This window comes from Coenobita brevimanus, chromosome 49 (genome assembly GCF_032717465.1).
Source record: "Coenobita brevimanus isolate Jiangsu-jjx chromosome 49, ASM3271746v2, whole genome shotgun sequence".
NCBI classification, from domain to species: Eukaryota; Metazoa; Arthropoda; class Malacostraca; order Decapoda; family Coenobitidae; genus Coenobita; species Coenobita brevimanus.
The window spans coordinates 13565756-13580049 of NC_137002.1; positions in this window are offsets into that span (position 1 = coordinate 13565756).

Below are 14294 nucleotides of genomic sequence, written 5' to 3' on the forward strand. Positions count from 1 at the left end.
AGCTCGGGAGGATGAAAAGGCAAAGCGATAAGATGAAAACTCAAAGATACAAGCTCAGTTAGCCTTAAAAGAAAAGGAAATAGAACTTGAAAATGCTAAGCGATTGAATATCCATCAGCAAGGAACAATTAATCTTACAGAAGTTCATAGTATATTTTAAGATTAAGCTCCCTAAGTTCGATGAAAATACTGACGACATTGATGCATACATAGAAAGATTTGAGAGACATGCTCAGACTCATAAGTGGGAAAAGAAGGTATGGGCTACCAACTTGAGTTCATTGCTAACAGGGAAGGCACTGTAAGCATATGTATGTTTATCATCTCATTGTGCCGAAGACTATGACAAAGTGAAAAAAGCTATCCTACAGAGGCACATGTTAACAGAGGAAGGATATCGCCAGAAATTTCGTGACACTTTCCGAGAAAAATGCGAAACGGTGAGTCAATTTTCCACTCGTATGACAAGGTATTTCGAAAGATGGATTGAAATGTGTGAGATTGAGAAGACTTACGACAAGTTACGTGATTTAGTACTAAGGGAACAGTTCTTGCGGAAGTCCCATTATGATCTGAGGGTGTTCTTGAAAGAACGTACTCCCAAGTCACTAGAGGAGATGATAAGCTTTACTGAGCAGTACTTGATTGCTCATGGTGGTCCAATGTGGCGACAGGCGAAGCAGAACAAGGCAAAACAAGAAGGAACTGCTAGTACACTGGAGAACCCTTTGCAAGTAAAGTTACTTAAGCCTTGTATAAAGAGTGAAAGACGTTGCTTCTTGTGTTCACGTACCGGACACATTGCAAAAGACTGCAGACAGTACAGCAGAATTCCGAAGATGCCACAGAAGACTCAAGATCAAGGAGGAAAGGAAGACACAAAGCAGGAGCATGTGTAGATCACCAACCCACATCCGTCACTCTACCTTCAGGCGAAAAGATTCCTCTAATTGTTGGATCAAGCTCGCTTGGGGAAGGCTTAAAGGTTGTTCGAGGACTCGTCGAGGATCAAGAAGTAGAGGTGCTCAGAGACACTGGGTGTACTGGTGTCGTGGTAAAGAAAAATTCGTGAAACCCGGTCAGATGACCGGAAGCAACAAGAAATGTGTCCTCATCGATCGTACTGCTCGAATTTGTCCTGTTGCGCGAATTTCGGTCCAGACTCCCTACTACACTGGTGAGGTCGAGGCAACTTGTATGACTGATGCCATTTGTGATCTGATTGTTGGCAACATACCAGGAGCTCTTTCTCATGACAACATTTTAGGCCATGGCAAATCGAGTAGGAATGAAAAACCATCAGCTTCAGAGGAGCGACTAGGCGTGGAAGACTCCATCCAGCAGAATAACGACCCATTTGCAAAGCTGGAGGTCACAGCTGTCGACTTGGGAGGAGCAGCAGTTACCCACCAACAACTGAAGAAGAGAGGGAAGGAGGTGAAACCGTTAAAGGTTCAGTCAACGGATATCAAGCAACAAGATCCTGTCACTGGTGTGGAGCAGGAGGCCGACCAAAGTCTCCAGCGTCTACTGAGGCGATGTCAGAAGTCCATCATTGGTGTCTATTCCATACTGAAGGAAGGTGGTTTATGGTATAGGACATGTAACAGAAATGGTAAGGAGGTAAAGCAGTTATTGGTTCCAAAGGAGAGGAAGGTAAAGATATTGAGGTTAGCTCATGAATGTCATCTTGGTGTCAAGAAAACTGAAGACAGAGTTCTGCCATGCTTTTATTGGCCAGGCATTACTGTTGATGTAAAAAGATGGTGCAGGAGCTGTGATATTTGCCAGAGAACTATTCCTAAGGGGAGGATAACTAATGTTCCTTTGGGCAAAATGCCACTCATGAGTCTTCCCTTCCATAAGATTGCTATTGACCTGTTAGGGCCCATCACTCCAGCATCTGCTAAGGGAAACAAGTACATTTTAACGGTAGTGGACTATGCTACTCGTACAAGATGGCCAGAGGCAGTGGCACTACCAGATATTACCACGGAAAGAATAGCAGATGCACTACTAGAAATATTCTCAAGGTTAGGATTTCCACAGGAGATTCTTAGTGACAGGGGGTCACAGTTCACCTCAAACCTTACGAGAGAGGTTTGCAGACTTATCAGTGTAAGGCAGTCATTTACAACGCCTCATTACCCAATGTTTAATGGTCTGAACGAGAAATTTAATGGTACCCTTAAACTAATGATCAAAAAGATGTGCCAGGAGTGTCCCACTGACTGGGATCGCTAACTACCAGCTGCTTTATTTGCTTACAGAGAGGTTCCCCAGTCAAGTACGGGTTTTGCACCATTTGAGCTCCTTTATAGTTGCACTGTTAAGGGTCCTTTAAGTTTGCTTAGAGATGTATGGGTTGGCAAAGGAGATAAGGGACAGGTATTTAACACCAACCAATATGTTACTGATCTTAGAAACAAACTAGAAGACACCTGTAAGATGGTTCATGATAATCTCAGTAAAGCAGGAGAGTTATATAAACATCATTATGATAAAAGAGCCAGACATAGGTATATGAGTGTAGGTGATAAGGTACTAGTCCTTCTGCCAACAGACTCTAATAAGTTACTCCTGAGCTGGAAAGGACCTTTGAAATCGCTGAGGTCGTCATCAATGAGTATGATTATAGGGTGATGCTTGGAGATGGTAAAACCAAAGTATTTCATGTGAACCTACTTAAGCATTATGAAGTTCGAGACAAAGTAGTTGCTGTCTGTCATTCCCAGTGAAGATGACTGTGAAGGACAACTGCTGCGGTTGCCAGAGGTAGAAGGTAAGGAAACCTATAGTGATGTGAGTATCAATCCGGATCTATCTTCCACCCAGCAAAAACAACTGAGGGAGTTGGTAAAAGAATTTTCGGATATCTTTACTGACAAACCAGGGTTAACCCACTTACTGAAGCATTCTATTCACCTAACTGATGAAGAACCTGTTAGAGAAAAGCCTTACCCACTTCCTTTAGCTACCCTCACCACTGTGGAGGAGGAGGTACAGACAATGTTAAGCCAGGGAATCATAGAACGATCTAATTCTGATTATAATGCTCCAGTAGTTTTAGTTAACAAGCCTGTTGGTTCACATAGATTTTGTGTTAATTACAAAAAACTCAACAAGAAAACAAGATTTGACAGTGAACCTATGAATCAGCCTGAAGATATTCTTGTAAAGCTAACTGGTAAGAGATATTTTTCCAAAGTAGACTTCAGCCGTGGATTTTGGCAGATCCCAATGGAAGAAGACTAAGAAATTTACTGCTTTCACTGGTCCCAGTGGATGCTATAACTTTACCCGATTACCTTTCGGCCTAGTTAACTCGCTAGCAACGTATAACAGAATGATGAGGAAACTGCTATGTGGAGAAAGAGAGATAGATAATTATGTAGATGATGTCTTGGGTCACACTGTAAATTGGGATGAACATGTTTCCATGTTACGCAGGCTGTTTACTAGAATAAGGGAAGCTGGCCTCACCATCAGACCATCCAAGTGTTTACTGGGATATGAGACAGTATCCTTCTTGGGTCATACAATAGGCTATGGGAAGATTATGCCTCAGGATTGCATTGTTCAATGCACTCTTGATTATCCTTCCCCCACGACTAAGAAACATTTACGATCATTCTTGGGGTTGGTTGGTTGGTACCAAAAATTTTCCCTAATTATTCCTAATTATTCCTCAATAACAGCTGTACTGACTAATCTTTTGCAGAAAAATCGGCCAAACAAGCTCAAATGGGGGAGGATCACGAGAGGGCGTTCAAGGAACTAAAGGCCAGTATAACGTCCAAACCAATGTTAAGATCACCGGACTTTAATTTACCTTTTGTTGTTCAAACAGATGCTTCAGCATATGCCATTGGAGCAGCTTTGTTACAAGAATTTGAGGACGGACTGTTGCCTGTTGCCTTTGCCAGTCGTAAGCTGCAGCCAAGAGAGACTAGATATTCGGTTGGTGAGAGAGAATGCATGGCAATAGTGTTTGCCATCAATTGGTTCGATAGATACCTTTATGGTAAGGAATTTGTTTTGTGTACGGATCATGCATCACTAGAGTACTTACAGAAGAGGAAGCCTGAAAACTCGAGGTTATTAAGATGGGCTTTGTTCTTGCAAAACTATGCCTTTACAATTAGGGTGATTAAAGGAGAGGAGAATGTTCTGTCCGACTTCCTAAGTCATATGTAAGCTTAGCCCTACAACAGTGTTGTATGGTTTGGTGGGGGAATTTGTCATGTTACCTACGACCTAGGAAGTAGGATTGAGTTCTGTCTTGTCATTATCTTGTGATTAATGGTTTATGGTTCATTTCGTTATTGGTCATTCAGACTCGGATCCGTGTTTTGATTCAAGAATTGGTAAAGAATCAAGCAGAGTTAATTAACTATAAGTTATTGTTACCAAATCTTTGAGTGTTTACTGATCACATAGTGAGATCTAGTTATTTCTTATGGTTTGGGAATTATTATCATTAAGCGTTATGTCTATTTTATTTATTACCCACAATGCTTAGCAGAGGTGATGTAGAGAGGTGTGAGGTGAGAGACGGGAAGTTGGCGAAAGGTTTCAGTCTGGAGCAGAGCAGAGTGTCTGGTGCTTCGTGTGGCACAGACCGGCTGAGCAGAGGGTCAGAAGGACGATATGGAAAGACTGGGACTTAACCTCTCCACCTGGAAGCTTACTCTGATGGTTCCTTGTGCCAAGATACTGTTTGTGCCACGATATTGTGCTTGTTCCAAGATATATCTGATCTGACTGTGTGGCTTGGTGCAGGAATTTATTAGAGATTTACAGAGTGGCTTTTATGCCGGCTGTTGTAGAACTATGTGGTGCGGCTTTACGGCTGTGACTTGGTAATTTTTGAAGTATAAGATGACTTTCGGCCTAGATATCGGCCTATGGTGTTGTAAAGCTTTGGAACTGTATATATGTAAATACTATTTAAGAGTAAAATGGAAAAAAAACTGGCAACTTCAATATTCTCTTCACCATATGATTCTGGTATCCCGTGAACGTGTGTCAAAAATGGTGCCCAGACCCGGGATTCTGTGCCAGAGCTTGTGTTGAGAATCTTATCTATTTGCCAGTATTCTAGCGAACAACTGAAGTGTTCGCCGCTCTTGTACTTAATCATCATGAGCGAATATGATTTAATGAATCAGTATGCGGAGCTGGGAGAAAAACTTATTTATGAAGGGGTGGAATTACGGGAATTTGTAAAGGAATTATTCCAGGCTGAAAGACAAAGAAGAGCCGAAGCTCGGGAGGATGAAAAGGCAAAGCGATAAGATGAAAACTCAAAGATACAAGCTCAGTTAGCCTTAAAAGAAAAGGAAATAGAACTTGAAAATGCTAAGCGATTGAATATCCATCAGCAAGGAACAATTAATCTTACAGAAGTTCATAGTATATTTTAAGATTAAGCTCCCTAAGTTCGATGAAAATACTGACGACATTGATGCATACATAGAAAGATTTGAGAGACATGCTCAGACTCATAAGTGGGAAAAGAAGGTATGGGCTACCAACTTGAGTTCATTGCTAACAGGGAAGGCACTGTAAGCATATGTATGTTTATCATCTCATTGTGCCGAAGACTATGACAAAGTGAAAAAAGCTATCCTACAGAGGCACATGTTAACAGAGGAAGGATATCGCCAGAAATTTCGTGACACTTTCCGAGAAAAATGCGAAACGGTGAGTCAATTTTCCACTCGTATGACAAGGTATTTCGAAAGATGGATTGAAATGTGTGAGATTGAGAAGACTTACGACAAGTTACGTGATTTAGTACTAAGGGAACAGTTCTTGCGGAAGTCCCATTATGATCTGAGGGTGTTCTTGAAAGAACGTACTCCCAAGTCACTAGAGGAGATGATAAGCTTTACTGAGCAGTACTTGATTGCTCATGGTGGTCCAATGTGGCGACAGGCGAAGCAGAACAAGGCAAAACAAGAAGGAACTGCTAGTACACTGGAGAACCCTTTGCAAGTAAAGTTACTTAAGCCTTGTATAAAGAGTGAAAGACGTTGCTTCTTGTGTTCACGTACCGGACACATTGCAAAAGACTGCAGACAGTACAGCAGAATTCCGAAGATGCCACAGAAGACTCAAGATCAAGGAGGAAAGGAAGACACAAAGCAGGAGCATGTGTAGATCACCAACCCACATCCGTCACTCTACCTTCAGGCGAAAAGATTCCTCTAATTGTTGGATCAAGCTCGCTTGGGGAAGGCTTAAAGGTTGTTCGAGGACTCGTCGAGGATCAAGAAGTAGAGGTGCTCAGAGACACTGGGTGTACTGGTGTCGTGGTAAAGAAAAATTCGTGAAACCCGGTCAGATGACCGGAAGCAACAAGAAATGTGTCCTCATCGATCGTACTGCTCGAATTTGTCCTGTTGCGCGAATTTCGGTCCAGACTCCCTACTACACTGGTGAGGTCGAGGCAACTTGTATGACTGATGCCATTTGTGATCTGATTGTTGGCAACATACCAGGAGCTCTTTCTCATGACAACATTTTAGGCCATGGCAAATCGAGTAGGAATGAAAAACCATCAGCTTCAGAGGAGCGACTAGGCGTGGAAGACTCCATCCAGCAGAATAACGACCCATTTGCAAAGCTGGAGGTCACAGCTGTCGACTTGGGAGGAGCAGCAGTTACCCACCAACAACTGAAGAAGAGAGGGAAGGAGGTGAAACCGTTAAAGGTTCAGTCAACGGATATCAAGCAACAAGATCCTGTCACTGGTGTGGAGCAGGAGGCCGACCAAAGTCTCCAGCGTCTACTGAGGCGATGTCAGAAGTCCATCATTGGTGTCTATTCCATACTGAAGGAAGGTGGTTTATGGTATAGGACATGTAACAGAAATGGTAAGGAGGTAAAGCAGTTATTGGTTCCAAAGGAGAGGAAGGTAAAGATATTGAGGTTAGCTCATGAATGTCATCTTGGTGTCAAGAAAACTGAAGACAGAGTTCTGCCATGCTTTTATTGGCCAGGCATTACTGTTGATGTAAAAAGATGGTGCAGGAGCTGTGATATTTGCCAGAGAACTATTCCTAAGGGAGGATAACTAATGTTCCTTTGGGCAAAATGCCACTCATGAGTCTTCCCTTCCATAAGATTGCTATTGACCTGTTAGGGCCCATCACTCCAGCATCTGCTAAGGGAAACAAGTACATTTTAACGGTAGTGGACTATGCTACTCGTACAAGATGGCCAGAGGCAGTGGCACTACCAGATATTACCACGGAAAGAATAGCAGATGCACTACTAGAAATATTCTCAAGGTTAGGATTTCCACAGGAGATTCTTAGTGACAGGGGGTCACAGTTCACCTCAAACCTTACGAGAGAGGTTTGCAGACTTATCAGTGTAAGGCAGTCATTTACAACGCCTCATTACCCAATGTTTAATGGTCTGAACGAGAAATTTAATGGTACCCTTAAACTAATGATCAAAAAGATGTGCCAGGAGTGTCCCACTGACTGGGATCGCTAACTACCAGCTGCTTTATTTGCTTACAGAGAGGTTCCCCAGTCAAGTACGGGTTTTGCACCATTTGAGCTCCTTTATAGTTGCACTGTTAAGGGTCCTTTAAGTTTGCTTAGAGATGTATGGGTTGGCAAAGGAGATAAGGGACAGGTATTTAACACCAACCAATATGTTACTGATCTTAGAAACAAACTAGAAGACACCTGTAAGATGGTTCATGATAATCTCAGTAAAGCAGGAGAGTTATATAAACATCATTATGATAAAAGAGCCAGACATAGGTATATGAGTGTAGGTGATAAGGTACTAGTCCTTCTGCCAACAGACTCTAATAAGTTACTCCTGAGCTGGAAAGGACCTTTGAAATCGCTGAGGTCGTCATCAATGAGTATGATTATAGGGTGATGCTTGGAGATGGTAAAATCAAAGTATTTCATGTGAACCTACTTAAGCATTATGAAGTTCGAGACAAAGTAGTTGCTGTCTGTCATTCCCAGTGAAGATGACTGTGAAGGACAACTGCTGCGGTTGCCAGAGGTAGAAGGTAAGGAAACCTATAGTGATGTGAGTATCAATCCGGATCTATCTTCCACCCAGCAAAAACAACTGAGGGAGTTGGTAAAAGAATTTTCGGATATCTTTACTGACAAACCAGGGTTAACCCACTTACTGAAGCATTCTATTCACCTAACTGATGAAGAACCTGTTAGAGAAAAGCCTTACCCACTTCCTTTAGCTACCCTCACCACTGTGGAGGAGGAGGTACAGACAATGTTAAGCCAGGGAATCATAGAACGATCTAATTCTGATTATAATGCTCCAGTAGTTTTAGTTAACAAGCCTGTTGGTTCACATAGATTTTGTGTTAATTACAAAAAACTCAACAAGAAAACAAGATTTGACAGTGAACCTATGAATCAGCCTGAAGATATTCTTGTAAAGCTAACTGGTAAGAGATATTTTTCCAAAGTAGACTTCAGCCGTGGATTTTGGCAGATCCCAATGGAAGAAGACTAAGAAATTTACTGCTTTCACTGGTCCCAGTGGATGCTATAACTTTACCCGATTACCTTTCGGCCTAGTTAACTCGCTAGCAACATATAACAGAATGATGAGGAAACTGCTATGTGGAGAAAGAGAGATAGATAATTATGTAGATGATGTCTTGGGTCACACTGTAAATTGGGATGAACATGTTTCCATGTTACGCAGGCTGTTTACTAGAATAAGGGAAGCTGGCCTCACCATCAGACCATCCAAGTGTTTACTGGGATATGAGACAGTATCCTTCTTGGGTCATACAATAGGCTATGGGAAGATTATGCCTCAGGATTGCATTGTTCAATGCACTCTTGATTATCCTTCCCCCACGACTAAGAAACATTTACGATCATTCTTGGGGTTGGTTGGTTGGTACCAAAAATTTTCCCTAATTATTCCTAATTATTCCTCAATAACAGCTGTACTGACTAATCTTTTGCAGAAAAATCGGCCAAACAAGCTCAAATGGGGGGAGGATCACGAGAGGGCGTTCAAGGAACTAAAGGCCAGTATAACGTCCAAACCAATGTTAAGATCACCGGACTTTAATTTGCCTTTTGTTGTTCAAACAGATGCTTCAGCATATGCCATTGGAGCAGCTTTGTTACAAGAATTTGAGGACGGACTGTTGCCTGTTGCCTTTGCCAGTCGTAAGCTGCAGCCAAGAGAGACTAGATATTCGGTTGGTGAGAGAGAATGCATGGCAATAATGTTTGCCATCAATTGGTTCGATAGATACCTTTATGGTAAGGAATTTGTTTTGTGTACGGATCATGCATCACTAGAGTACTTACAGAAGAGGAAGCCTGAAAACTCGAGGTTATTAAGATGGGCTTTGTTCTTGCAAAACTATGCCTTTACAATTAGGGTGATTAAAGGAGAGGAGAATGTTCTGTCCGACTTCCTAAGTCATATGTAAGCTTAGCCCTACAACAGTGTTGTATGGTTTGGTGGGGGAATTTGTCATGTTACCTACGACCTAGGAAGTAGGATTGAGTTCTGTCTTGTCATTATCTTGTGATTAATGGTTTATGGTTCATTTCGTTATTGTTCATTCAGACTTGGATCCGTGTTTTGATTCAAGAAATGGTAAAGAATCAAGCAGAGTTAATTAACTATAAGATATTGTTACCAAGTCTTTGAGTGTTTACTGATCACATAGTGAGATCTGGTTATTTCTTATGGTTTGGGAATTATTATCATTAAGCGTTATGTCTATTTTATTTATTACCCACAATGCTTAGCAGAGGTGATGTAGAGAGGTGTGAGGTGAGAGACGGGAAGTTGGCGAAAGGTTTCAGTCTGGAGCAGAGCAGAGTGTCTGGTGCTTCGTGTGGCACAGACCGGCTGAGCAGAGGGTCAGAAGGACGATATGGAAAGACTGGGACTTAACCTCTCCACCTGGAAGCTTACTCTGATGGTTCCTTGTGCCAAGATACTGTTTGTGCCACGATATTGTGCTTGTTCCAAGATATATCTGATCTGACTGTGTGGCTTGGTGCAGGAATTTATTAGAGATTTACAGAGTGGCTTTTATGCCGGCTGTTGTAGAACTATGTGGTGCGGCTTTACGGCTGTGACTTGGTAATTTTTGAAGTATAAGATGACTTTCGGCCTAGATATCGGCCTATGGTGTTGTAAAGCTTTGGAACTGTAAATATGTAAATACTATTTAAGAGTAACATGGAAAAAAAAACTGGCAACTTCAAGATTTTCTTCACCATATGATTCTGGTATCCCGTGAACGTGTGACAGTGGTGTCAGAGGTTGTCAGGTTAGGGATGGTGGTGGTGTCAGGGGTTGTCATGATAAGGGTGGTGGTGTGTCAGGGGTTGTCATGTCAAGAGTGGTGTTGGTGTCAAGGGTTGTCTTGTTAAGGGTGGTTGTGGTGTCAGGGGTTGTCATGGTAGGTGTGGCGGTTGGTGTCAGGGGTGGTGGTGGTGTCAGGGGTTGTCAGGTTAGGGGTGGTGGTAGTGTCAGGTGTTCTCATGTTAAGGGTGGTGATGGTGTCAGGGGTTGTCATGTTAGGGGTGATTGTGGTGTCAAGGGTGGTGGTGATGTCAGGGGTTATCATGTTAGGGGTTTTGGTGGTGTCAGGGGTTGTCATGTTAGGGGGGATGGTGGTATTAGGGGTTGTCATGTTCGGGGTGGTGGTCGTGTCAGGGGTGGTGGTCGTGTCAGGGGTGGTGGTGATGTCAGAGGTTGTCACGTTAGGGGTGGTGGTGGTGTTAGGGGTTGTCATGTTATGAGGGAGGGTGGTGTCAGGGGTTGTCATGTTAGGGGTGGTGGTGGTGTCAAGGGTGGTGGTGGTGTCACGGATTGCCATGTTATGGGTGGTGGTGGTGTCAGGGGTTGTCATCTTAGGGGTGTTGGTGGTGGTGGTGTCAGGGGTTGTCATCTTAGGGGTGGTGTGGTGGTGGCTTCAGGGGTGGTGGTGGTGTCAAGGATTGTCATGTTAGGGGTTGTTGTGGTGTCTGGAGTGGTGATGGTGTCCGGGGTTGTCATGTTAGAGGTGGTGGCAGTGTCAGGGGTTGTCATGTTAGGGATGGTGGTGTCAGGGGTGGTGGAGGTGTCAGGGGTTGTCATGTTAGGGGTGGTGGTGGTATCAGGGGTTGTCATGTTCAGTGTTGTGGAGGTGTCAAGGGTGGTGGTGGTGTCAGGGATGGTGGTGATGTCAGAGGTTGTCACGTTAGGGGTGGTGGTGGTGTTAAGGGTTGTCATGTTAGGGGGGATGGTGGTGTCAGAGGTGTCATGTTAGGGGTGGTGGTGGTGTCAGAGGTGGTGGTGTCAGGGGTTGTCATGTTAGAGGTGGTGGTGGTGTCAGGGTTGTCATGTTAGGGTTGGTGGTGGTGTCAGGGGTTGTCATGTTAGGGGTGGTGGTGGTGTCAGGGGTTGTCATGTTAGGGGTGGTGGTGGTGTCAGGGGTTGTCATGTTCGGGGTGGTGGAGGTGTCAAGGGTGGTGGTGGTATCAGGGGTGGTGGTGATGTCAGAGGTTGTCACGTTAGGGGTGGTGGTGGTATCAGGGGTTGTCATGTTCGGGGTGGTGGAGGTGTCAAGGGTGGTGGTGGTGTCAGGGATGGTGGTGATGTCAGAGGTTGTCACGTTAGGGGTGGTGGTGGTGTTAGGGGTTGTCATGTTAGGGGGGATGGTGGTGTCGGCGGTGTCATGTTAGGGGTGGTGGTGGTGTCAGAGGTGGTGGAGGTGTCAGGGGTTGTCATGTTAGAGGTGGTGGTGGTGTCAGGGTTGTCATGTTAGGGTTGGTGGTGGTGTCAGGGGTTGTCATGTTAGGGGTGGTGGAGGTGTCAGGGGTTGTCATGTTAGGGGTGGTGGTGGTGTCAGGGGTTGTCATGTTCGGGGTGGTGGAGGTGTCAAGGGTGGTGGTGGTATCAGGGGTGGTGGTGATGTCAGAGGTTGTCACGTTAGGGGTGGTGGTGGTGTCAGGGGTTGCCATGTTAGGGGTGGTGGTGGTGTCAGGTGTGGTTGTGGTATCAGAGGCTGCCATGTTAGCATGGTGGTGGTGTCAGGGGTTGTCATGTTAAGGGTGGTGGTGGTGCAGGGGTGATGGTGTCGGGGGTTGTCATGTTGGGGGTGGTGGTGGTGTCAGGGGTTGTCATGTCAGGGGTGGTGATGGTGTCATGGGTGGTGGTGGTGTCAGAGGTGGTTGTGGTGTCAGGGGTGGTTGTAGTGTCAGTGGTTATCATGTTAGGGGTGGTGGTGGTGTCATGGGTGATGGTGGTGTCAGAGGTGGTTGTGGTGTCAGAGGTGATTGTAGTGTCAGTGGTTATCATGTTAGGGGTGGTGGTGGTGTCAGGGATAGCGGTGGTGTCAGGTGCGGTTGTGGTGTCAGGGGTTGTGATGTCAGGGATGGTGGTGGTGTTAGGGGTGGTAGTGGTGTCAGGGGTTGTGATGTCAGGGATGGTGGTGGTGACTAAGGTGGTCGCGGTGTCAGCGGTTGTGATGTCAGGGATGGTAGTGGTGTTGACAAGGATGATGGTGATGTTAGAGATGGTGGTGGTGTTAGGTTTTTAAGTATCTGAGGTAGGGGTGTTAAGGATTGTAGTGGTGTCAGGGGGTTTGGTGTCATGGACGATGGTGTCAGAAGCGAAAGTGTCAGGGGGTGTGGTGTCATGGACGATGGTGTCAGAAGCGATGGTGTCAGGGGGTGTGGTGTCATGGACGATGGTGTCAGAAGCGGTTGTCAGGGGTGTGGGAGTGAGGAGTGAGGGCAATGAAATATTGGAATGATGCGACGTGGAAGTTATTGAGTCCAGCAGAGTGAAACGAGAGCCAGACATGAACGTAGCCATGCAATAATACACCACACTGACTTCACTCAATGCAGGATCAGTAATGGAACCAGGTAATCACAGAATTACATTACCAAGCGAACCAGGGGTATTTAACAATCATCAAAGTTCCATTACATTTTTGACAGTACAGCACTGTACAGTAGGTTCGGGTGGGCAGGGAGAAGTGATGACAGTGAGCAGAGGTAGCAAAGGATGGGTTTGGCAGACAGAAGTTGGTAGGATATGCTGGTAGAGTCGTAAGTTAAGAAATATATAAGTTTATCTTACTGAACGTTGAACACAATAGTATAAGGTTTACTACAACGTACACTCTATAGCGTTTCCGCAACGCTTCATTGTTTGGCGGGCTATAGATCCACAAGTCTGTAATGCAACGTATGCTTTGCAAAATTTTCTCCAGTATTTTATCATCTCCTGTTCTACATTTCCTGGATTCCAAGAGTTTCACGTATTTTCCTAGTGTTGGTGAGACTGTATTTCCGCCTGACCGCTCTCCACCACCACCCAGCTACCAGAATCTCCAACATTTTCCATTCGCCATCACTTTCCTCTTGAACTGGCTCTCTGACCCGGACCTAACCTAACCTAACCCAATCTCCCTCCTCCCTCACTGCTGTTCTCATACCCACCCTCACAGCTTCATCTTCGGTCCCTGACTCGTCTTACTCTAGTGCTCAATCTTGTGTTTCTTCCTTCGGTAAATACAACCTTTTTTTTTTCTTCTGGTGGTCTGGTGATTAGAACACACCAGTCTGAGGGGTTGCTTTGTTGCACGTGACAAATGATTTAGGACAAGGTTAAGTTTAGTTTGGTTATAATAAGTGAGTAAGACTAGTTAGGTTCGATTCGGGTAGGTTTTTAACATACTTCGATCGATTTTTATTTTATTTCGTGTCTGACTTATGTTATTTTTGTTCATTTTATTCCATATCAGACTTCACAGTCCTGTAGGGGTAAGAGTCAGCTGCGAAAGAGTTGTTTCAGATTTGATCGAAATACGGAAAAAATCGTTAATGATAAAGTAAAAGTAAAAACCGAAGGAATATTATGCCCAATGCAGGTTACCTTAGGGAGAAGGTGTAGTTCAGGCGCCTCGGCACCGCTGGGGATGGCAGCTATCGCAGGGTGTAGGTTGTGCGTTACGATCGGAGAAATTACTTACGGGACGATACTGAAACCTCCATAAAGACGCATTTGTGAGGCAGTGCCATAGAGAAGACCCCAGTATTATGGGTTACCGTGTCGTAAAGCACACTGAAATAACTGACGGATGCGGATTCAAAGATGGAAAATTAAACCCTTTTTCATTCTCCATCTTTATTCTCTGATGATGTAGGTGCGTGGGAAGGCATGTAAACTATTAACATAATTAATTACATCATCACAGGCTGTGAGAGTGTTTGATAACCAACAACTTTCTCCTCCAACAATCTGCATAT